This window comes from Pteropus vampyrus, unplaced genomic scaffold, assembly GCF_000151845.1.
Source record: "Pteropus vampyrus isolate Shadow unplaced genomic scaffold, Pvam_2.0 Scaffold101, whole genome shotgun sequence".
NCBI lineage: Eukaryota > Metazoa > Chordata > Mammalia > Chiroptera > Pteropodidae > Pteropus > Pteropus vampyrus.
Window position 1 is genome coordinate 2775170 of NW_011888882.1, and position 8849 is coordinate 2784018.

General features: G+C 32.0%; 1 pseudogene; it reads left to right on the plus strand.

Annotated features, from left to right (window-relative positions):
• The first annotated feature begins 4578 nt into the window (after nucleotides 1-4578).
• Nucleotides 4579-4695, plus strand: LOC111742814 (annotated as a pseudogene).
• The last annotated feature ends 4154 nt before the right edge of the window (nucleotides 4696-8849 follow it).

Below are 8849 nucleotides of genomic sequence, written 5' to 3' on the forward strand. Positions count from 1 at the left end.
TAGCCTCATAACTTATTTTGTTAATAGAATGAAATAGACGGAATGTTGTGTAACTTCCAAGGTTGGCCCTTAAGAGATCTATAGCTTTATGCCTGGGAACTCTCTCTTTTGAAAGCTAGCCATCTTGCTAGAAAAAAGCTCAAGCCGTGAGGAGAGGCCACATGGCACTGGTAATTCACTCCAGTCAACAATTCCAGCTCGATTTCTATCCAACAGCCAGCACCAAATGCCAGCCATGCAACCGAACCATCTTGGATGTTACAGACTGGTCAGGTCTCCAGATGACTACAATCCCAGACACCATCACACAGAACAGAATTTCTCAGCTGAGCCTAGTCACTCACAGAATTTTGAGAAAAAAAATTGATAATGTTTGAAAAAAAATTGAAAAGTCATAATGTTTTATCATATGGATATACTTTAATTTATTTAACTCAACCTCTACTGATAAACATTCAGCTTCTTTCTATTTTTGCTACTCTTTTACAATTATAAACAATGAGTGCTACAATTAATAATAACATATATATGTCATTTGGTATGTGTGAGTATTTCTCTGGGCTGAATTCCCAAAAGTAGAATTGCTGGATACTAGAGAATATGCACTTATAGTTTTGATAAAATTACAAAATTGTTATCCTCAGAGATTTTACTAACTTAGACTTCTATTAATAATGTATGAAAATCACTGTTCTCCTACACCTTCACTAACACTATGTATTATCATTTTTTTTATTTTTGCTAATCTAATAGGTAGAAAGTAGTATAATTTCAATTTATAGTTCTAGTCTTATAAACAAAGTTGAGCACATTTTAATATATTTAAGAGGCATTTATATTTTCTCTTAAGTGAATAGTCTATGTCTGTTGCTCAGATTCCATTGGGATGTTGTTTTTTTTTTGAGTTAATTTATAAAAACTCTTCAGAGAATTTAATCCTTTATTTATAGTAAAATTCATTACTTTTCTTTTAACTTTGCTTAGAGTAACTCTTGCCATGTACAACTTTTTGTTTTTATGTGGTCAAATTTATCAGAGTGGAGTCTTTCTCATTCCGATAGAAATTCTGCCCTGGACTCTTCTAGTACTTCTTTTTCATATTTTGATTTTAATGGTTTTTAGCTCTTAAATCTTCTCTAAGATATAGATCCACTTTTTTTTTTTTAGATGGCTTTCATTGTATTTCATAATGTATTTACAAATCTTTTTTGTAGCCCTTATGTTCTTCAAGAGCAGGAAACCTGTCTCTTTTAATGGCCGTATCTTGAAAACCTAGAACAATAGCTCATATATAAAAGACTCTCAATAAGTATTGATAACCATATGAAAAAAACTTTAGTACAGCATTGAGTTCTACAGATAAAACAATTCTTTCTGACACAATCTGAGAGGAATTTATCAAGAAAAAAAAAGGAGGCTACGTTTTGAACAAGTATGTTGGAGAAACTGGGACTTAAGGCTCAGCGATACAGGAATAATTTTGAGGCTCTCTCTTCTCCAACTATATTTACTACCTACCAGGTGTGACTGCTTTTTCTTCTGATATTAGTTAATTAACTTAATACCTCAGAAAACTCTCATTTATTACTCTACACACAGACCTCTATTAGAGGTCTTGAATGTTGATGGATGAGGATGTGTATTAACCTAATCTAGCATCTATTACAATAATTCATTTTAATTGCTTTTCACTCTGGTTACATGATCTCCCAACTTCTTGGTAGTGATATAACTTTGTAAAGAAACTGATTAAGAAAAGAGAAAAACCAACTTGATATGACCTCTTAAAAAACAGATGTGAAATACATTTGAAACATTCCATAAGCAAATATATGATATTCAAAACAAAGGGAACATGTCGCTTTCATTGATTATTTTTGGTGCTGCCTCTATTCTCCCAAGGAATATCACTGCCTTAAAGTTTTCCTCAGTAGACACTTCCTGCTCTTATAATTCACCTTCAGATTTATCTCATGATCAAAACTCTTTGCCACCTGATCACCCTTCTAACTCTAATATTCCAAGTGGCTAACATTTTTAATGGTTCTTTGTAATCTCTCTGATACAGAAATACATGTATGCAAACACGTGTGCATGTAAAAAGATTCTTTCTTCTTTCTTTTTATTCCTGTGTGCTTTAGTCAGAAGAGGAAATGTTTTAGAAATGAAGGTACAGTGAGAAACATGAGAAGTCACTAATATTACTTGAGAGGAGCTGTGGTTGAGGCGGACACATGAGGATGACATGAGGTAGGTCATCTTTCTTTCCAAGTATAGCCACTTCCCCTGAAAAAAATATTTAAATACTATGAATAATGATTAATACTTTTATTTAATTTCTCTTAAATGAGTGAGGTACTCCTCTTCCGTGTTTAAAATGTACTTATACACTGCCTTTCCCTTGTGTTTTTCAAAAACTACAAAAAAACACATTCTCCTGTGAGGCTTACATAGAATATATTACTAACTTTTTATGTTAGATGCACATATTCCCCATAGTAATTGAACATATAAGAAAGACATAATTTTACCATGTCTTCATGACATTTCTTCAATTTGCTATATGAAGTTGTCTATTTGAAATTATCTCTGATAAAAATTGTTAAAATAAACAGATCTATTTGTAAAGCTGCAATCTTCTCCTTCTCCCTGCCCCAGCCAACTTTTTTTAAAAAGGTATTTTTATAAAGGTAAGGTACAGTAAATTTCCAATAGGGTAATGTCCTAGGACGATAACATAGATAGAATATGATATGTCCATCTCAAATGGTTTTACTGAATTAATTATGTCTCAAAAATGTTAGAATCTTGAACATAATTTATATGGCTAAAATACACCATTAAATGATGAAATAGTCTATAATAAACAATGCTATTTACCATATGACCTTGATTGTGTGAATTAATATCTAAAATGTACCCATTTGTAATATATCGGGCATAATGACTCAAGGTTATTTGAAGAATATTGCTTAATAAAGAGCAATGACGACAGAGTAGTTGATGGAAATTCTGATATTACTTCTACCCCCATCCCTTACCACCGTTCTCATAATCCACAAGAAATTTTTTGTGCGTGTCCTCAATGTGAAGTTTTCTTTCACTCGGGATATATAGCATACCCAAAATGTATTGTAGTGCTTTAAAGATGGTCAAAAATTTTTGACTCTTCTCCCACCAAGAGGTGGTGTCCATGTCCTTCTTTCTTAAAATCTGGATGGGCTCTGTGACTATTTTAATCAATAAATCATAGAGGAAGTGAGTTCTGCCAGTTTCTGAGACTAGGCTGTAAGAGATTGGCAGCTTCCACTTCCTATCTCTTGCAACATTTTCTTGGAACTCTGCCTCTGGGAGAAGCCAGCTTCCATGTAAGAAGTCTGACTATCTTGACGACAATGAATGCAGAGGGTTATCTGCTAGATCTCTGCTGTTCCAGCCATCTCAGTCCAAGCACCAAGACCAGTAATCAAGGAACCATCTCGGACCTTTAAATCCCAGTGAATATTCCATGAAGAACAATGAAGACCTCGGACATATGGCCCCCATCTAGTCATCCCAGCAGTCTGTAGCTATTCAAGCAACCCCAGCTGTGGCCACAAACATCATGTATCAGAAACAAGCTGTCCCTGCTGTGCCTGCTCTAATTCCTGACCACAGAACCATGAGCGTCATGGTCATTATCTTGATTTTGTGATGGTTCACAGGTGTGTACATATGCGTGCTTATCAAATCGTGCCTTTAAATATGTACAATTTATTGTATAAATTACACATCAATAATGCTGTTAAAATTTTTTTAAAGATTATTGTTGTTTTCTACCACTGAGTTCCAGATGGTTTGTCATCTCACAATAGATAACCTGAATATACACCTTCTTTATTTGATGTTTATTTTTTCCTGATATTTATTAAAATTATTAAAACATCAATAGCACAAATTTAAGATATATCAAATCTTGTTTTTTATAATATTTAATTTGTTTTTATCTAATGTCTATGTAACCAAGGCTATAAGGAAGTTAAATGCATTTGACTTTTTAAAAAATTACATTATGGATTATTAACAGTAGTATTTTGTATTATTTTTAACAATAGTGATTTTCCCACCAGAACAGATTCTAAGCATGTGACATAATCATTCTTATGCTCCGAGATCCTGGTTCATTTCCTAGAGAATATTAGGTTTCTAAAATAATAAATGAAGTATGGAATAGACCCTTAAGTAGAAACCTGTCTTTTTGTTTTAATATCTTTATCTAGCACATCTTAAGTAAAACATATTGCAAATGATTTCAGGGTACTAGTAGAATATCTGAGGTAGATTACTCAGTATTGAACCAAAAATGCAGATGCGATCGCAGGTATAGAATAAATACTAACTTATTTAGTATTTATATAAATAATACATAACTTATTTATATGTTAATATATGAATTAATATAAATTGAATAGTTCCCAAATGATAGACATTAGACTAGGTGCAGTCATCCCTATTAATTGGCACTCTTTTTATTCTCAACTTCATGCATGAGAACACCGAGGCTCAGATAAAGTAGTGTATCTAATATTGTAAGAAGTTGTCTACGGCCATACCATGAATAAGCCCGATCCCATCTGATCTTGGAAGCTAAGTAGGGTTGGGCCCTGGTTAGTACTTGGATGGGAGACCACATAGGAATACCAGGTGCTGTAGGTGATTAAAATAAACAAACAAACAAATAAATAAATAAAATTGTAAGAAGTTTGAACGCGGCAAAGCCAGATTCCTTTGACTCCAGTATCTAGGTGCCTAATCACTACTTTGGTCTTGTGCCTTCATTAGGAAATAACATCATGACCACGAGTCTAACCAACAAGAATAAGACATCTAGAACAACAATGACAAAAGAACAAGACAATAATCTTTATTCTGCTCATTTTCTTTTTTATTGTAGGTCAGATGTGCATGATGGTTATTATTATAACTGCATGTTATAAAAGATTATTCAATAGTAAAAACCAAATTAAGGGTTCTCACACAAAGAGTTTTTAGATAAATCAACTTCTGGTCCAAAATCACTCCTTTAACCAAATCTAAAACCTTACTCAATCATTGCTCTCTATAATCTTAGGAAGCATTCAGAAGATATGATAATATTTTCCAAAGACTTCAAATAGCAAATCAAGGAGGAGACGAAATTGAAAATTGAAGATAAATTTTGTTTTAAAAATTTAATAATAGAGAGCACACATTCATATTTATGCCTGATTTTATAGATATATATTTTAAATTTATATAAATGTCTTACGTTTTTATTTTATATTAAAATAATATATATTATAAAATTATATGCATGTAAATATAAAATATTTATGTATGTAAATTATTTTAATATTATTTAACTTGCTATTATTAATTTGTTTAATATATTTAAATATATGAAAGATATATATTTTATTTATAAATACACTTTTGATAAAAAAATTGGAATTTAGGACAGTCAGAATGTAGGGAGGAAGCTTGCTTTATGAACTGATTTTAATGAGCCTTCTTGATCTAAAACCAAAAAATCAAAATGCTACATTTCTCAATAAATATGTTTATTCTGTGTTTTAAGTCTCAGGCATTCTGGTAAAAATGCTTCACAAGAAATATTCTTTATGTGACATTATGGCTATGTTTTACTGATTGTACTATTAAGTTCTCATTTGTCTACTTAAGCATTAATAAGTATGAAAATCTTTGTGTTCTGTATAAGAATGCTGAAAATGTAGATTTTCTCAAGAGATATGAGTAACAACTTTCATTGTAGTTTGGAAAAAAACCTCTAGTATTTGTATATTTTTGTTTGTTTTAAATAAATTCATCATTGGAGTTCTGATAAATCTAATTGAGTGTACTCAGATCTATTCAAATATTATCTATTGCCTCATCCAATGCTTGCCAATTTTTCATAAAGACAAAAAATGTAGCTCTAGTTGGTAGTTTGCTTAGAAAAGAGTATTACCTTAGGGTCACTTAAATTCTGCTTTCTCAAAACTTGTTTATAAGAGCTGTCAGTTAATCCTGCCATAGAAGCCTCTGGACTCTATAGTGAATGCAATTTTTCTTTTAAAAATTGCCAGTTTCGCTGCCCCATACTTCAAGATAGGAGTTTCAGAATTTTGCTAAGGTAATTATCATTGCCTGTTGACTAACATGTTCTATTTAGTGAACTACTTCACCAAGTGCCAACATGCATGTCTCTATGACTGGTGATTGTTGAGTCTCCTCATGCTCATAAATTTCCAGACATTTTTCTTACATGGAGTAAGGTGTTATGTAGATACATTTTGATGGCATTTAAATATAATTATACAGCAGTAATTAGAAGGTAAGAAAAAAAGGTAATGCCTCCCATTTCTTTGAAATTGTGTAAACAGAAGGCTTCTCGGCATGACACCTCAACTAAAATTTACGGATGTGCCAACATTTAAATATGTAAATCTATTTGAGTTAAGTAAATATTGAGTTCCATTTATCTTTTAGCACATTCCCAAGTAGCATCTTAATAAAATTTAAACTGATTTCATTTACTGAATTTGATCATTTTAAAAGATGACCTACCATGAATCAGTTTGAGCATCACATGTTGCTTGCATCAAAGAAGTTTCCGTCTATGAATATATAAGGCTACTAAACAAACAAATTCCATCATTGGTCAATTTTGGAGAATTTTAGAAAACCAGTGCATTCTGAAACTAGTGAATAAAAGGAAAGAATCAAATATTTATTGTCTTTCTATTATGACATATAGTTCAGGACAACCAAACGGCTGATGAAAAAATGTTTCTCTTTATAGAAGCAACTGAATAAACGAAAAAGGAATGACAATTAAAATAATACCATTTGGCAACCCTAAATTAATTAATGGATTTAAATAAAAATCAATGGCTTCAAACATCACAAAGAAAAAAAAAAAAACAGACATTATGTATGTCCTGATAGAAGTACACCCTATTATTTATGAGATTGTCCTTTGAACCTGAATCTGATCAAGCCTCTAGAGCTATTGATCAATTTACAGAAAATACAAGAAATACAGAAAAGACAAAGGAAAATGTTAAATGACTGCATGAGATGTAATTGCAAAATTCATACTATGAAAAGTACAAAACTAACTCAGTTTCTTGCACAAGTAAATTGCAAGGAAAAAATAAAGAGATGGATAAATTCAGACATAATATTACATAGCACTTTTAGACAATATTTTTACTATTTGTTTTTCAGATATCTTTCCTATCAATTCATTAATAGTTAAGATAAATATAATTTACCTTTCTAATTTTTAAGCTGTTTCTCTTTTCTAAGGTAGTAATAATAATAACGATAATAAAATACTCAAGCTGGAAAGCAGTCTCTTTTTTTATTGAAGGAAAACAAGCATGTAAAATTCTTTATATCCTTAGGTAAGGACAATTTTTCCGTTCTTACCCTAGAGTCCTGTATTAGTTTACTAAGGCTGCCAAAATAAAATAGCACAGACTGGTGGGGATTAAACAACAGAATTTTCTCACACTTTTGGAGGCTAGAAGTCCAAAATCAAGGTGCTGATAGTTTTGGTGTCTTCTAAGGCCTCTCTTCCAGGCTTCAGGTGGCCATCTTCTCATCGTTGTCTTCACATGGTGTTTCTCTTTGCACGTGTGCCCCTGGTGTCTCTCAGTGTATTCAAATTTTTTCTTATAAGGACACCAGTCAGATCGGATTAGTGCCCACCCTAACAACCTTATTTTAACTTAATCACCTCTTTAAAGGCCCTATTTCCCAATATAGTCATATTCTAGAGTACTGAGGGTTAGGGCATCAATATGAACTTTGGGGGACACAATTCAGCCCATAACAAGTCCATTCAAAATCTCCCTATTTATGTGTAATATCAACGCCTTATTAACTGCTTAAGTGGTTTGAAATTAAAAAAAAAAAAAAAAGTCAACGTTTATCCAAAAGCTAAATCCTTGAAGCTCATGGAATTAATTACATAAGCTCTACTCTGCAAAGAGTTTGTTTCCCAGCAGTCCTAATCACTCTTTGACTCTCAGACCCTAATTCTTGACCTGGGCTCTCCAATATGGTAGCCACATGTAACCAATGAGCACTTGAAATGTGGCTGGTCCAAACTGAGATGTAAGTATAAAATACACTGGATTTCAAAAATTTGGTAAGAAAAAAAGAAAATATCTCAATAATTTTCATATTGATTACATATTGAAATATATGGGATATATAGATTTATTTCATTTGTTCTCTCACTTTTTAAAAATGTGGTCACTAAGCTTTTATATTATATATGCGGCTCACACTATATTTCTATTAGATGGTGTGTTCCAAAATGCAGCTGTCATTGCTTTGAGGGCATTCCTAGACTTCGAATTTATAACTCTTCCCAAGAATCCTTTCCCTATTCCCACCCCCATTAGTTACTTTAGGTACAGAATTCTAGCACTATATCGATCAGTCCTCAATTCATGTCAAACCTGAGGAACACATGCTCAATTGTTTGGAAGACGATCTGTAATGTAAACCTAACGAATTTAATTGAGATTTGTTGTCTTTATTAAAATCCTAAGTGATGAGTAGTCCTGTTACCTTTCACCTTTCCCCAGATATGAGTTGTACTAGTAGCAGTTGACAATCTTTTTTCATTTACTAGTACTAAAAAGGTTTATACTTTAATTTTATCAAAACACTAACACTGAGATTATGAGGATTTCTAGAAATTTTGCAACAATTATTTTATATACTTACAGCTGCTAAATCTTATGACGGTATATTTTGTTTTAAATTTCACATCGAGCAGCTGAGAACTGTAGACAGTATTTCAGGATCAGTAA